Source organism: Aptenodytes forsteri, unplaced genomic scaffold (genome assembly GCF_000699145.1).
Source record: "Aptenodytes forsteri isolate BGI_AS27 unplaced genomic scaffold, ASM69914v1 Scaffold27, whole genome shotgun sequence".
Classification (NCBI taxonomy): Eukaryota; Metazoa; Chordata; class Aves; order Sphenisciformes; family Spheniscidae; genus Aptenodytes; species Aptenodytes forsteri.
In genome coordinates, this window is record NW_008794407.1 from 5,357,182 (window position 1) to 5,375,248 (window position 18,067).

The following is an 18,067-nucleotide window of genomic DNA, read 5'->3' on the forward strand; positions in this document are numbered from 1 at the left end:
CCCAGCTGGAAATTGGAGCTGGAGAAGTATATACCTGCTTAGTAACCTGAGTTCCTTTCAGAAAGTACATAAAACCTGTGCACTGATACCTGCACTGACTTCTCATTGGTTTCCAGATAAATTCTTAGACAGCATTTTTAAGCTCAGATCCATATTGAGCCAAAACAAATTATATCCTCATGGCTTTTGGCCAGTGAAGAGAACACTCAAACCAACCTCATGCTCATCTACAAAATCCTATATGGACAGCTGATGCCATGCCGATGTGATTTGTTACATTTAGAAAAATTGTTTGATAATAATTGTGGGGTTTTATTTTAGATGATTTAAAAATGCATCAAAACTCCTTAGGCTAGATCCTTCTTTTGTTCACAGCAAGAGAAATTCCAGGGCAAGTGACAGGAGTTATCATCCTGACTTTCAAAATCTGAGTACTCTGCAGTTACTTTTGCCAAATGAGGGTTCCAGAGAATGAATTTTTTTTTAATGTCTAGCATAGAAAATATGTTACATAGTAGGTAACCTTCAGGGACTGTGTGGTTGAACTTAGTCAATGTGGAACTAGCATGTTTGCACCTGGTGGGGTTTCTCAGAAAGTTTTATGGAAATAGGTTGTGTCTCTTAGTGTGGTGTTTCCTTGAGTTCTGTTTTAGTTAGCTCTTTTTGTTTATTTTCCTGTATTCCTAATGGATAGCACAGAACTAAAAAAAAAGGAAAAACATCTTAAAAAGACTGGAATGGAATTACTTAATCCTTTTGCTTACTAGACAATTACATAGTATGAATGAAAATGAAGCAGGTTAAGAAAACCACATGAAAACGGTAATTGAGATTAAGGAAATTCTAGAGATAAATGTATTTTGAGTTATTCAGCAAAACCCCCCATTTATCTCTGAGTATTAATAATAGTGAAGACAAAGTGCAGTGCTGAGGATCTTTGAAAGGTCACAGGTAAAATTCAAATTGCATCCATAATGTAAAATTTTACATATGGATTGCTGAAATTTTGGCACAAATGTCTTCAGAACTGATGGGTCTACAAAATCAGCCTCAAATTAAAAGGAAAAAGTACATTTGCACTGCTTCAGTAGTACTTGTCATGTAATTGCTCTCCAATATGAAAAAGGGCTTATAGTTTTTGCCATAATTTAATATTGAACATTCACCTGCCAGCTGTAGTAAATCAGTTGAAAATCCAGATTTGTGTAACTCCTGAGATCTAGATAGGAACACAGATCATCTATCTAAACAACTTCCTGACAATGGTATCTGAACCCTATGGCCATTTTTTTCAGTTCACCAGGTTCCTAGCAAAACCCCTGTATCCACTGAAACTACTGAAAAACTCAGCCTGTCTCACTTCTCCCATGTGTCTGTTGAAAAGATAAATGAAATAATAGTTTCAATGACTTTGAAAGCAGTTGTTAGCACTCTCTGTATTAAATTTCTGCTGATATTCAAAATCACTGGACAGCTTTTCCTTGTTGCTTTTCAAGCAACAGTGACAAAATACTCTGTAGTGGCACACTGCTGTTTTAGATTCTTTTATAAAATAGAAAGCTTTAAGATGCAAGCTAAATGACATAAAGTTGCTCATTAAAAATTATTATCATATTACTAATATGATATATTAGTAATTAGTAATTTATATTTTACTAATGTAAATATTTTATTTATTTCTCTTGGAACTTCTTTATATTCATATTTCTTTAGTAGGAGTTATGATGCAATTCAATTTTCCTGTGTTAACACACTAAAGTACACATGGAGTTTTAACAGTAGCTATGCCTACTCCACAGAACTCAATAAATGTTATTATTTCAGAATAACAAAATAATGGTTCAAGGACATTTTAAATGTCTTCACATACTGATTCATTAATCTTATGAAATACTCTTGAGGAAACTGCCACCAAACCCCCCCCTCAAAACAACAAAAAAGTGAAAGGGGAGGTGTGGGGGGAAAGAGAGGGGCTGTGTTCGGATTTGCTGTATAGAGGATATCTCCATAAAATACCCTCTTTAATAAAAGTTTCCCTTAGGACTCCTAACATAACCCTGGAAAGCTCCTTCTATTCAGAATAAAGCATTATGAGGGCTGTCCATCAATTGCATTATAGATTATAACTAAAAGTCTGTGTTCTCTATGTCTGAATAGAAAATCTATTCTAACTCAAAGTGCTCTTGTCGTTGGAACTCTAAATTGGATCATGTGTCACAAGCAGTAAAAGCAAGAAAATCAGACACATAAACAATTGTATTTTCTATCAGTGTTAAATAACAATGAATCATGTTTAATTAAAAACTCATAAACCTAAGAATATTTCTGTGCATTATTACTGGAATAAACTGATGTCAGAGAGGGTTGTCTCAATATTTTGAAAAGCAGGTTTGGCATAAAGAAGTGCTAGTCAAAGCTTACAGTTTCTGTACTGTGAGAAATGTTTATATTTGAATGTCTGATTTCATTTTATGAAACAAATTTATGCAACTATTCTGAAAACATCATGGTGTGCTCTGTTTCCAAAAATGAATATGTACCCAAGGATACCAGAAACTTCTAAATTCCTGGATCCTTTGGGCTGCCGAGTTCCAACCGTATTGGGATCCAGGTGCAGCAAGTTCTGGTCCAGAGGCTGTCAAGCAAAAGTGAGAAGAGCGGCTGTTAGAAGTTGATGCGCTTCTTGTCTGCTTCATTTATGTGCACAGTTGCATAGGAGCCTTCTAAGAGACTGGTCCCACTCTGGGCCCTGACAAGAAATCAGTACTAGAGGCAAGTTTTGAAACTCAATACTTCTGTAAGATGATGTGCAACTATTGCGTGATGTACAACAGGCTTGCAGGATCCATACCCTGCCTCCTGCAGTGGTATAGAGGATTCTTCTTTTATCATGATTAAGAAATTTCTTCCTTGTTGAGGCCTCTCTGATAATCATACAGTTAAATTCAGCTGGTAAGTAAGATGTCACAACTCTTGCTGACTTGGAGTGATCAGCACTTCTGTCATAGCTGAATTCGGTCCATTGCTCTTAATAACGTTGTGAGCACTTAGCAGGAGAAGCATTACACTAAATACAGGAACTGTGGAGAGCCATTGTCAGGTACTTGCTATTAATTTATGTTTGTGAAGTGCACAGAGCCCTCCACAGTGTTAATATGCATCACACAGCATTGTTTGATAGGATTCAAACCTCTCTGCAGTCAGTGCTACTGCTGAAAAGAGCTTAGAGCTTGTTGATTTCTCGTTAGCTAGTATTTGATTGCCAAACCATTTTATTCTTGTTTCTGTCAAGTTTTGGGCAGGTTGAAGTGACTTTATTATAGAAAGAACCATTATCTCTGATGCTAGTGTATCACTATAGATTATACAACTAGGCTAAACCCCATGCACCCTGATATCATGCTTTTTAAAATATTTGCAGATTTTCTGAATAATAGTCCTTTTTCCATAACAGTATTTGAAAAGCTCAAGGCAAGTAAGTAAATGACTGCCTAGAACAAGAACTAATGCTGGCAAAACTTTGCTTTGTTGAGAAGAATAGAGGGAACAACTGGTGTGAGTCAGTGGATTTTTGTTGCAGACTGAACAGGTTAAGAAACTGTACTTATATGGAATTTAGCATTGGTTGTATTAATTCTTTTTAAATTTCAGTCTGAATTAAAACGACCCCTTGACTCTTCTAGAGTTCATGGGAATTTCACTGTTGACAGTAAAGTAATCTGGATTTCAGCCTATGTTTTTGTGATCTATTAACAGATTAAGAAAAAAAAAAGAAAGAAAGATGGTTGTAGTTACATTGCCATTTTTAGATCTCATTTCTTAATATACAGAAGACATTTTTGTAACTGGTAGTAACAATTTACCTTACTACTTCAGGATTAATTGACAACATCCAAGATTATTTTTATGATGAAAACACATGAAAAAATAAGCAGGCATGCATGTTATATCAAGGAAATATTTATCTTCAAAAATAGAAATAAGAAGTCAAATAGAAATCCCTAATACTACCTGCTATCATTTGTTTCTTAAGGAGTACTTACTGTTTCTAAGTGTAATTAAACCCCATCAGATATTGTGAAGTTTGAATGCACTGTAACAAAAGTATACCTGTCCAGTGTTTGAACACACCTAGGCCCCTTTTCTACCTTGAGAGGACTCTTAAATCTACCAGCCACATGAGGGCAGCAAAGACCCAAACTCTAAAAGAGGGTTGCGTGAGCCGTTGACAAAAATTAAACATACCGAAGTGGCTTTTTGATTCTTCCACTTCACTTTTTCTTTTCCCAGCTAAATTTTAGGAAGGTCATGTCAGTGATGGTGGAAAGTCCGTCACTGCAGTCTTTTAGAAATAAGTGGACAAGCCTCTGATGGACACTTGATGGCACTCTCCTGCCATGAGGAAGGTTAAATGGATTTCAATAGGTATTTCCAACATTAATTTGTAATCCCAAAACAGGTTGGTAAAGCCTGTTTTCTCTACACTATGGATGAGAGGAACTGAATCGTGGCATAAAAACCAAAACTCTTCTCCTTTGTTCCTAAGGTGCAGAATATGGAAAGTTTTCCTGTGGTACACTGCTTTAGTAGTATTTCCTCTTTAGAGTAGTACACTTTGCTGTTCACATTCACACCTGCTTTTTCTGTCACATTGATTACAAAGCATCTGAATACGGTGATCTTTATTATTAAGTTTCAATTCTTTATAAATTCCACAAATGGAAACTTTATGTAATCTGAGCCAAGAGATCCCCCAACTATCTAATGCCTTTTCAGTACAAACTTATCTTAAATGGCAAGAGTATACATTTCAGGTTTCTATATGTCTACTTTCTAGTGTTCATACTTGTCAGAGAATAAACTTAAAAAGACATAGAAATGCATAAAATTTAGATGAATAAGCATGAATGACCTGCAGCACTCTTGGCTTGTAATAAACAGAAAATTTCACAACTAAACACAGTGAAATGAGTCAAAATTTATGTCAAAATTTAGTCAAGTTCCTCTGAAATGTAAAGCTTTTGTTGTAAATTAAAATTCTAAAACCTGCAAGCTGTATGGTTTGATATGTCGCTGGTGTTATGCAGCTGTTAGAAAGTTGATGAAATTCGCATGCTTCAAGCTTCTTCCCTCAGTAGTTGTCAACCAGTATAGTGCCATTTTCTGAAACCTTATTGGTGACAAATATGAATATTACCTGAGCCATTAAATATTTATAGTAGGAGAATCTGAGCTTTTCCAGGAATGAAACTTGGTCACATACCACATAGAGCAAGAAACTGATCATGGTGGTCACCACCTTAGTCTTCCACTGTTATCCTGGCAGAGGTGAGAAGTTGGGCATCATTACTTTTATTATTCTTATTAATGCTAATATAAACTTTTTTACTAAGTGACTGTAACGCTGATGCTTAAATAGAGCAAGTAGAGATGAATGGTAGACATCTCTTTTCCATAGTAACCCTGGCCTACCCATTAACTCCCAGCCCCCATTAATCATAACCAGAACTCAGTCTTTCAAGCAGATAGCAGTGTGGGATTTTGATTACGCTAGTGTTGCCTTGCACATGCTGGGAGACTGAGTTCTCCTTAGCTGCTCTGTTGAGTGAGGGAATCAAGTCCTTGCAGCAAAGAACTCCTTTTGTGTTTACTATATGTAAGGTCCATATACGATCTCCCAAACTGCATTCCACACTTTTTTTGTGTGGGAAAGGACTGCATGCCTGTCATACGTCATTTGGGGCATAAGCATGTATGTGACCGGTCTCAAAGGCAAAAGATCAGCAGCTGGTGTTTTTGAGATGTGTGGTCCATATGTGTATTTGTGTTCTGCTCGCCTTTCTTCCCTCTAGCAAAGTCATCTTCAGCTGTTTCTCAGAACAAATGAAATAGCTGCAGACATTCTTCCTGTAATATAGAGCAGATCAAGCAGGAAGAGGGAGGCAAGGGCTAGAGCATACCTGATACAGTTAGAGCAAAAGAGATGCCCGTGAGTAGTAGCGTAAGTGTACTACACCACAACACAGGTATGATAAGGAGCATATCGATTGCACATCAAGATTTGTAATGATGGCAGGTCTATTGTGAGCGCTTCAGCAGACTGTTGCAAAAATGTGAGTTAGTGTACAGACAAGAAATTAATTGCATGTTTTGGGGTGTAGAGGCTATATTGGAGACAGAATGATTTCATGATCCCCTTTAAGTGATCAAGAGTACCAGCACATGAGTAATCCTACTTACGCTTCAGAACAGACCAATATAATAGTAATTCAGGATATTAGTGGGCATCTCCTATAGGAATGATGACATATCACTGCCCATATATCAAAAGAAGCTTTGGTACCTAAATTATCCGTTGTCCGATTTGCTGTAAAAGTGGAAATTATTCTAGAGAGGACACTTTAAATAGGTTAGTGAAATAGACTGAACCTTAGGTCTGGAAGATGATGCTAACTCTAGCTATACATTGGTCCTGGATTTGTGTTTATTTTCCAATCTGTTTGCATGCCATTACCATAATTTCTTAGCAGTATAACATTTTTCAGTCAGTCATGCTGACTCAGCTAGTCATGCATTTGTAGGCTGTAAAAGCCTGACTTGTGTGAAAATACATGGTGATAGATTTCTTTGTGGTGCTAACAGAGGCTTTAAACCAGCAAAGGCTTTGAAGCCTTTCCAAATTCCTTCGTATTCCCTTTCACCTCATTTTCACAGGGGAGCATAGTTATGCTTTGGACAGAGGTTGTCTCCACCACAGAATCATTGATTTTGCACCATTTTAGCAAACTAAGCAATCTCAGTCTGAGTCTTTATACTGGAATAATTCATCCTAATAAAACTGTCAGATTATTGATGAAATAATTTCCTTAAGTTCCTTCAGATGCTTAGATACCAATGTATTGAAAAGTATTGATCATTAAAAAAATCACTTCAGCCAATTTTCAATATTTATTAAAAATGCTCAGCATTTGGTTTTAAAACTTAATAAATTAGAATTAAAATGTTACCAAATTTGATTAAATACATTTTAAAAAAACTTCTTGATGACTGGGAGAAAGAAAAATCAACAAACTGTTTAAATACAATGTGAAAAAGGCAATGAGACACCACCATATCCAGATGAGTAAAGTTATTTCCTGTGTATTCCTGAATGTATCAGTCTGACTGCAAAGTGAAAACCCCCTAGTTTTAATGTAATAAACCTGGGGTTAGAAAAAGGGATTTTATTGTCTAGATAGGTAATATTCTTTAAAATTTTTGTTAGCTTTTTATGTTTTTAATGGGATTTAATTTGAAACATGTTGACTAGTACTAAAAAAATTACTGTCAATTTTTCCTAGTATGTTGTACCTCATTTATTTCAGTGGCTTCTCTTTACTTTTGTTTGCCCTGTGAATCATACTAAAACTTTCTGAAATGCTTTAAAGCCATGCTTGAGTAAGTTCATGTATTTGTTTTAAACACATTTCTTGTTGAAAGTATATTTCCTGTTCCAGTGCCTAGAGAAGCCAAAGTAGACTGCTGTACTTTTGTATAATTTTAAAATGAAATCTCATAAATAATAATTAACATAATAAAATATACACGTTTTCAGTGAAAACTTGTTCTGTACCCTAGAACAGACTTTGCAACTCAAAATAAGTATTATTTGCATATACAAGGCTTGTACCAGTGAAAATCAGGAGTGTCTCTACTGGAGTTCATGGTGTTACATTACTGTAAAACATGTATGACATCCAAAGTCAAGCATTCAAAAAACATCGTATGACAAAATGATGTAAAAAAAAAAGTAAAAAAAAAAATTGTTAAATTTTATTGTTCAAAAATATTTATATCTGTTAAGTAGTTAACTAGCATATCCAGATGCCCTGTCACATACAGTTAAAACAGTGTTCTGATAGCTCATTAAAATTTGCTTACTGTTTTCCCGTGATTTTTCATAAAGATATATTTTTTGTCTCCTAAATTTTACTTCCTAAGCTTTTGGTGACTGAGCATTGCAGGAGGATCGCAGGAAACAGTTTACTCTGCATATTTTTAAAAATCATTACCTGCAGTAGGCTCTTTTACAAGTGCTTCTCATGCTATAAATAGAAAATAGAACAAAATTCTTCAGTTATGTTAAATACTGTTGATTCAGCATGTGCAAGCACAGACAAGATGAACAGCTATTGAGCACTTTTAGAAAAAAGCTTTTTGACTTTCTTTTATTGGATAGTTACAGAAAGCAACTTTAGGCCAGGAAAAAAGTCAAAACAGTGCTTCAAGTTTAGCTGTTGGACTAGATATCTAGGTTTTCTGTATGCTTCAGAACAGTGAGTCAGAGCAGCCAATTTATTAGCCAAACACTGAGAGTGAATCAGCATGTACCTGGCTAGATCTAGTGGGAGCATCTTCAGTCCCGGTCCTAAGAAGCATTTAAAGACCAGCCTGCATTTACTCTTGACTGATCAAGACCAATCTTCTTGTAAAGTAGGTATTTCAGTCTTCCTCTCAAAGGAAGAGAAGTTCCTGGAAGGAATAAATGAACAAAGGTTCATTCTTTCTTGAGGCAGGTAAGAGAAGTTTGCCAGGGACTTTTCAGAGCCTATAAAAGGTGCAGGATTGGCAGTGGGAGAAGAACCCAGACAGCAGAGTGTCTTGCTTGCCAGCCTAACCTTTCCTATGGAGCATGTTTTCTGGGGTTGGCTTAATAAATCACGTACTCTTTTGCACACAGTTTTTACATAGCTTCAGCAGGTGGTGTGAGGAACACAATAGTGGCTTCAATATGCTCTTGGGAGAAGGAAGATGCCTGTTTGCTGTAACCTTTGGAGGGCATTAAAACTGGGGCTCTTAAATTTTGTGTGCATGCTTTAACTGCTGAGCTATTGCACAGGAGGGAGGGAGATTCTTGTCATTTGGCAGGGTTAGTTTTTTCTTTTGTTTTGATTGATCTCTGCAAATGATTTTTGCAGCCTGTGTGATACGCTAGGCCTCTTATACATGGGATTGCCATTGACAATTTAAAAGAGGGAGGATTTCCTTCTGCATTTCAGCAGGATTTAGATGTGTTACTGAGCACTGTTGAGGCTGAGGCAGTTCGGCAAATGTAAACAGGAAGAGGCATGAAGTGAGAGAGGATTTTCAGAATTACACTAAATTCTGATTTGTTCTGCTACTGGCTTTCTACTTTAACCAGGAATTCTCCATAGTAAAGTTATCTTGGTTAGTAAAGAAAACCTATGGACAACTTCTCCTCCAAGAACCTGGCACACTGTCTTGGGAGGAAAAGTACTGTTCAGAGCACGTTTTCAGTTGTGCGTAAATGAGGCCATGCATGGTATATAGGTGTCTGTGAGAAGGTTTCAGATTACTTGTTCTTCATCACACATTTGGAGGCTGTACTGGGTCTGGTTGGGATGGAGTTAGCTTCCTTCATAGCAACCCTTTGCATTTGTGACTAAAACAGCATTGAAAACACACCAATGTTTTGGTTATTGCTGAGCAGTCAAGGCTTTATTTTCCCCACTCTGCCACTCCAGTGAGTAGACTGAGGGTGCACAGGACATTGGGAAGGGACACAGCAAGGACAGCTGACTCCAGCTGACCAAAGAGATATCCCCCACCATATGATGTCATGCTCAGCAATAAAACTGGGGGGAGGGTTTTTCTTGGGAGATAGTCATAGCTTGGAGACTGGCTGAGCATCCGTCTACTTGTAGGAGGTGGTGAGTCCATCACTTGCTTTTGGTGTTTGTTTTTTTTCCCCCCTTCCTCTTTCCTTCAGTTATTGAACTGTCTTTATCTTGATCCATGAGTTATGTGACTTTCACTCTTCCTACTCTGTCCCCCATCCCGTGGGGGTGGGGAGCGAGTGAGTGGCTGTGTGGTACTTAGCTGCTGGCTGGGGCCAACCCACCACACAGGCTCTGTCACATACAGAAAAGAAGGCAGATTTCTGAATTCCTGAATACAGAGAAAATAATAAGCATGATGGAGCCTGGTTCAGCTCAGAGACTTCTAACAAAATGGAGAGATCAGTCATGGCTCACAACATTTTATCTGTTTCATGTTATGCTGCTTCATTTAATCCTGCAATGCTTTCGTGCAAATGCATAAATGGTCTCTCAGTTACAGATCAGAAATGGTGTGCTATTTCTAGGGAGGCCATTCTGCCCTACAGTCCTTTACAGACCATTTCAATGGGAAGAATGGTCCAATTTAGCTTTTCCCATGTACTTAAGTTTCCTCTGCTGCTTAGTGTTTGGAACGGGGGTTTCACTCTGCTCATGAGAACAGTTTTCTAGAGCTATTACCTAGATGAGTTGTCAAATCAGTATGCTGTTTCATAAAATCAGCCCTGGCAGGGTTTTCTCCTCTCCATAACCATCAAGAGAGAATGCAAGCATCTCTGTCAGCTTGGGCTGCAGAGTACTATCTTCCAGATAAGCAACAATTCAGACAAATCCCTCTGCTCAGTATCTGTCGTTGAATATTTCTGGTCAGCAGATAGTTTCATGAAATCACTTTTTGAGTTTACTTACCATGCTTTCTTGACTACACATGATATTAAGTACTTTCAGTCACATCATCTGGACCAAGCTCAACAACTAAAGTATGTGATTTGAAATAATTTAATTTAAGTTACTACAATTGCAATTATAAAAGTTAGTCCTAGAAATTAAAATAAAACACTTAACAATTGTGGAACAGCATTACTAAGAGCAATAATCATTCATTGGTGAGGTAAATTCAGCAAACCTGAAAAAAGATAAACTGAATTTCTGTCCTCAAATTTCTCCTTTTAAGAATTGAAGAGTGATATCTTGCTGTACTGCATTTGAAACATTTATATGTATTTTATTTGTCATTGTCAAATCACCCTTAGTTTCATAGAATATATTTTTCATAATTTAAGAAAAAGAAATAAAATCGAGCTAAGAAATGTTAGATTGTTATTTATATACACAAAGGAATGCTAAATACAAATAGCAGAAAAAAGAGGACATAACAACTCCAGAGTACTTCACCTCCTTGTTTTTATATCTCCTTCCCTTCACAGAAAGCAGGTGAGTTACATACTGTAGAAGAATGGAAGAAAATATACTAAAAGTTTTGATATTGTGATTAGCTTTTTCTTGATTAAGTTCATAGTCTGATTTCTGCTGATGTCAGTTTGCAGAACATTAAGTTGCTGTTTGTTCATTCTGAAACACCCTCTGTACTTCTGTGTCATGTATTTTTTGGTCAGCTGTTTCTACCGTGAAAGTTCAGCTGTAATCAGATATGCAGCAAGACCCATAACTGGAAGAGTAATGAATGCACTGGGGAATAAAAACCAAACTTCAAAGTAACCCGAAGAGGCTAAAGCAGCAGGGGTTGAAGGCAATGGGAGCATTCTGAATAATGTTAAATGTATTGCCCTGACTTCACTGAGTACAGAGAGAAAATGAACTCCAAGGACAAAATTAAAAATGTAACTATTTACTGCAGGCATGTGACCAAATGTGACCATTCTGTTAAGGCATATTTATTTTTGATCTCTCCTAATATGATTCCATTTCCTCCCCATACACATTGATAGCTTCAGAGAAAGAAGGGGATTAATTTATGCTTCTTGAACTATCCTTTCTGACAGAGGCATATAGTTGAAAAACATGCATTTGACTAGTAAATGCAAAATATTCAACATGTGAGAACAACAAATCACCTCCAACATTGCAACACATAGCAGGAGAGCAGTAGGCTGCACTCCTGAATACTGACTGGACTAACACTGGCCACTCGTCCAGCCGGACAGTCACTACATTCCCCCTTCTCTTTCTTCATGTGTTCTCAGGACACAGGGGAGTAACCAGGACAGCTAATGAAGTGAAATGCATGCAAAAGATGACATGCATTGTAGAGGTTATCATCTTTATGCAGTAATGGAATATTTTTTTTTTAAATAGAGACTAAGCCAAACTGTGTCATCACTGATAGCAATCAGTGTTAGTGTCCCTGTTAAAGACAAAATTGGGTAAGTACTATACACAAGTGTGCAGAATTGAAGGAAATATGGCAATTACAATAGTAAAAATCTGAGGGAAAATGTAAAATATGCATGCATATAAGCATGTGATATGTAATAAAAAAGAAATAATTGGCTTTATCTATGCAAGTTGGAAAATTAAAACTGAGGAAATGGTGATTTGAGGATCAATTAAATTTACAATAAAATCATAATAAGAAAATAAGATTGGTCAAACTGGGGTATTAACCTTTTCCAGCACTGGCACAAGCTGATATCCTAGTGTGGTGGGTTGACCCTGGCTAGACGTCAGGTGCCCACCAAAACCACTCTATCACTCCCCTCCTCAGCTGGATAGGAGAGAGAAAGATATAACAAAAGGCTTGTGGGTCGAGATAAGGACAGGGAGAGATCACTCACCAGTTACCATCATGGGCAAAACAGACTCGACTTGGGGAAATTAGCTTAATTTATTGCCAAACAAATCAGAGAAGGGTAATGAGAAATAAACCCCTAAATCTTAAAACACCTTTCCCCCAAACCCTCCCTTCTTCCTGAGCTTAACTTTACTCCTGAGTTTGCTACCTCCTACCCCGCAGTGGCGTAGGGGGATGGGGAATGGGGGCTGTGGTCAGTTCATCACACATTGTCTCTGCCACTCCTTCCTCCTCACGCTCTTCCCCTGCTCCAGCATGGGGTCCCACCCACGGGAGACAGTCCTCCACGAACTTCTCCAACATGGGTCCTTCCCACAGGTTGCAGTTCTTCACAAACTGCTCCAGTGTGGGTCCTTTCCACAGGGTGCAGTCCTTTAGGAACAGACTGCTCCAGCCTTCTCTCTCCATGGGTTCACAAGTCCTGCCAGCAAACCTGCTCCAGCGTGGGCTTCTCTTCACAGGTTCATAGGTCCTGCTAGGAGCCTGCTGTAGCGTGGGCTTCCCACAGGGTCACAGCCTCCTTCAGGCATCCACCTGCTCCAGCGTGGGGTCCTCCACAGGCTGCAGGTGGATATCTGCTCCACCGTTAACCTCCATGGGCTGCAGGGGGACAACCTGCCTCACCATGGTCTTCACCACAGGCTGCAGGGGAATCTCTGCTCCGCCACCTGGAGCACCTCCTCCCCCTCCTTCTTCACTGACCTCGGCGTCTGCAGAGCTGTTTCTCTCACATATTCTCACTCCTCTTTTCTGGCTACTGTTGCACAGCAGTTTTTTTTCCCCTTCTTAAATATGTTATAACAGGGGCGCTTCCACCGTCACTGATTGGCTCAGCTTTGGCCAGCGGTGGGTCCATCTTGGAGCCGGCTGGCATTGGCTCTGTCGGACATAGGGGAAGCTTCTCACAGAAGCCACCCCTGTAGCCCCCCCCTACCAAAACCTTGCCACGCAAACCCAATACACCCAGCAAAACATGTAGGAACAGACCAAGCTATGTGACTACCCCAGATGTTAATCAAGCAGTATTCAGGGACTCCCTGAGCCAGATGTGATTCCTCTGTATTAAGCAACCCACAAATTACTAGTTTTTAATGAATTTGTCCAGCCTCTTTTTCAACCTATGTAAACTCTGAGCCTCCATGACTATGTCAGCTACTCATCATGTGAAGACCCACCTCCGTTTTTTTATTATCTTTCTGACTCCTGCTAGTTTCATGTGATGTTCCTTACTTCTTGTACTGGAAGTGACAGTAAATAACTTATCCCTCTCCAGTCTATCCACATTGCTAGTAATTTTATAGATTGCTATCCTATTCTTCCGCTCCTATCTGAGCTGTCTCTCTAAACCAAGTCATAGTTACTATGCATATGTAGTTAGGTCTCTAATGCCAATGAGTTTACTAGAGGTTAGAAGCCTAAGTACACAGAATGGGTTTAGCATAAGTCACAGAATAGCTGAGGTTGGAAGACACATCTGAAGATCATCTAGTCCAATCTCCCTGCTTACAGCAGGGTCAGTGAGAGCATGTTGCTCGGGGACAAATCCAGTTGGGTTTTGAATATCTCCAAGGATGGATACACCACAAATTCTCTGGGCAACTTGATCCAATGCTTGACCATTCTGTCAGTAAAGAAGCTTTCTTCTTATGTTTTAATGGAATTTCCTGCATTTCAATTTGTGCCCATTGCCTCTTGTCCTGTCACTGGGCACCACTGAGTAAAACCTGGCTCCATCTTCTTTACTTCCATCCATCAGGTATTTTTCCACATTGATAAGATCCCCCTGAGCCCTGAGAAGTATTTTGACTGTGACCACAGCAATGAAAGTAAGATAGAAAAAAATTATCTGGGGATTTTAGTTTCAAACTGAAGTTGAATAAAGGAAGTTTATCAATTAAATACATAGAACATTTAAAAAAAAACCAACCAACCAAACAGGAATTTATCTTAGTTTTGCTCAAAATAGCAACTGTTGCTCATGTTCTGACAGCTTATCTGGTTCTTGATTTCAATAAGAAGAGAAAAGGAATGAGGTTTTTATAGATTTGCCATTAAAAGAAGTTTGTGAAGGGGTGTAATATAAACTTTGATTTTCATTCACACTTAAATGTCACCTCAGTAGGGTTATTATTACGGGTCATTTCATTATTTGTTTTCATGAAGGTTTGTAAAGCTCATAAATATTTCTATACACACAGGATTTGAACGTCTATGTTAATGATAATAAAACTAATAAAATAACTGCAAAGAATTTGCAAATCCAAATCTCAATAAGTAAAATCTAGTCACTAATGTCATATGAAATGCCTATAACCCAGTGGATTATTATATTTTCTTCATGTATTCATTTAATAGAGATTTGTTAATTCATAGCAACACAGTCTTAAGAACTGTTTCATAACAATAATGGACGTAAATCTAAAATGAATATAGCATCTGCAGAACCACATTCTTTACTAGTGTGAAAAATCAGTTGTGTTTATGTGGATATGGTCATCTTATTCTTAAGGCAAGAATATTTTCAAAGTAGTCTAGAATAATATTGTCAGTAATCTGTTGAGTCATTCATTGCTCTTTGCTCCATAATGCACTCTGCTTCCATAACCTAGAGTAAATCCTCAGTAACTGATTTTATTTTGAACAGCAAAATTTAGAGCAAATTTATAAAATAAGTAAAAATCTTGAAAGTATAAAATATTCAAACATATCTTTGTGCAAGAGACATCATCTACTGTCATTGCTTTCCAAATTCTTCCTATTTGACTCACTGAAAACATTACAAATCTGTGTTTCAAGAATAACAGCATTTTCAGATTTGTGTGGTAGCATTCTTAAATCCAAATATTAGCAATCTTTTGTGTTCTGATCCCACAGAGAAATTGCCTGAACTTTCCTAAGTAGTGGCATTTTCAGCTTTCTTGGGAGGGCAGGGAAACCTTTTTCCTTCTTCCCTGAAATTCCTTTCAAATGTTCTCTTATAAATTTGTCTTCCGTTCTGTATGTCCACAATGTAAGCTTATCAGCTAGATTTCCTTAGATACTTCCCTTCTTAGCTGAATGCTTTACATTTAGACTTTTATTTCAGCACCACTAGTCCATTTTGTAACTATTTAACTTAAAAAGTGGATTTGTTTGTGCCAGTGAAGTGTCTCAATACCTTCATGTGCAGAAGGCATTTTACAGAATGTCTTGTTTCTGTATGTCCACAATGTAAGCTTATCAGCTAGATTTCCTTAGATACTTCCCTTCTTAGCTGAATGCTTTACATTTAGACTTTTATTTCAGCACCACTAGTCCATTTTGTAACTATTTAACTTAAAAAGTGGATTTGTTTGTGCCAGTGAAGTGTCTCAATACCTTCATGTGCAGAAGGCATTTTACAGAATGTCTTGTGATTTGGAAGGGGGGCACTGTTGAGACATTTAAGATGATGCTAGGTGTTTGTGCACCAGTATCTTATGTTTGGAAATTTAAACAAAAGTATTTCTCTCAAATCTATCCCTTCTGTACCTTTTAAGCATTATCTTAACTTCCTGTCACTCTGGTAGAATTTAAAGTTTATGGCTCTTTTCACAGTTGAGAGAAAGACAGACATCCACTTTAACATCTTAATTGTGCAGAGGTTTATAGAGATTTTTTGAAGCTATAATGCTTAAAAACTGAAGTAGTTATCTGATACAATTTAGAAATGCACTGAGGTTCCTTAATCCTATTGACTTCATGTCATCTGAGGTGCTCTGGCATATTTTAAATCTTGTAAATTCCATATTTGTCTAATTACTTTTTAAAAAATAAGGTGTTAAAAACCTTAGACAAAGGTTTTTATAGACAACCTAGACAAAAAAAAGACAAGCATCTTTTAGAAAGAGAGTGAGAGAACATGGAATTAAACACAAATTTCCTGGATCCCAGGTTATGCATAAATGAAAAACAATTATTTTTCTTAGTACTATAGAGCTGTTTACAAAAAATACCCTTGTTAAGTTAAAATTGTTTGATCTCTCTTTAAAAAAAGATCTTAAAAAATGTTAATTATGATTTTATAGGACAATTGCATTAGTAATTGCATACCAATTTTTTTTGTTTTTTAAATCTTCCTGGAGGTTTATTAATTATGTGATAGAAACACCTCACAGTTACAAATCTTAAATGTCAAAAATACGCATTTGATATTCAATTTGGTATTAATTTAACATACAACAACTCACTTTCAAATATGGATTGTGTGTAGCAGCATGTTTAAGATCACATTTTCTGTCTACCCATTTTGGAAGTCAGGCTCCCATACAGACTGTCCTGCTTGGAGCAAATACCAACCTATTCAAGAGACCTAATGCTCACCCCGTATCCACTACAAATACAACTTTCCCAGGAGTAAGCATGCCACATGATGTCAAAAAGTCAAATACTGCTCTCACTGATGTTAACTTTACTAGTGAAATACATGTAAAGGACTAATACAGTTACTAAGAGCAGAGTTTGACTACAGGATTGCACATCTGTAAATGAGCAGTGTCAGATGCTTATTTTAGCTGTGGCAGCAGGGTAGGAAGCATTGCTATGCATATGCTACATGAGGAAGCATTGCTAAGTACCTCCACAAGTGTGAATTTTGTATGAATTAAACCTGTGTTGTAACTAATAGCATTTTTTTTTTATTTTCCAGAGCTCTGTTTTAGGCCCACTCTGCAATATTAAGTTGCCTTTGCTATGCTGTCAAGATGTGCGAAAATTAAAAACATCTCCTTCCACATGAAAATTGCTATGCTGGCAAATGGGCCCCGCCACTCCATCTGCTTCCCTGTCCTGTGAGAAGAGAGCTTTTGTTGGCTTAGTTTGTCTTTCAGGGAACATAGGAAACCTTTGCTGATAATGAAAAAACCCACAAACTTTTCTTGTTACCATATGCTCTGTCTCTTCCTCAGCACTCTGCTGGTAGAAGCTATGCTAATCGTGTTTTTAATGCAGCCCTGTCCAATTGTACCGAATGATCCAAAACTTATTTTAACTCTACACCTTTTAAAGTCACATTGGGAGATTAATTTATACAACTTTGAAATACCTTTACATTTCCCCAAGAGAGTAAAGGGAACTTTGTGTATGTTAATATCACACTTCTGAGCTAACTATATCTGATAGTTATTAATTCTTCAGCAGTACAAAAAGTAGACCTGAGGTGAATAGAAGACTTCTGATTCATGAAAGACTCGGGCTGACCTTGCCAGTGCCATTAATCATGAGTAAAGCTCAAGCAGATTGTATAGCACTGCAGAGATTTTAGAACGAGAATATAAGGATATATGCACTTCGGGAGCCATAAGCCATTGTCTTACAAAATGTCTATGCCTTAGATCATCAGAAAAAGTCAGATGAAAGAGATGAAGAGATCTTCCATGGCATAATGCCTTGCACATATCTGTACTTCTGTTACCTGCACAGCTACATTTATACATGGGTATGTACATAAAGTGTGGACAAACATACTATTTCATATTTTTATTCTGCACCTGGTAATATTTTGGTAAGAACAGAATTAATAAGGTTTCCATCCTCAAAAGGCTTTCTAAAATGTTTGATGTGGGTCTGACAGTGAAATAAATACAATGATATGCTGAACGGTAGCAGATGGTCAGTTGAA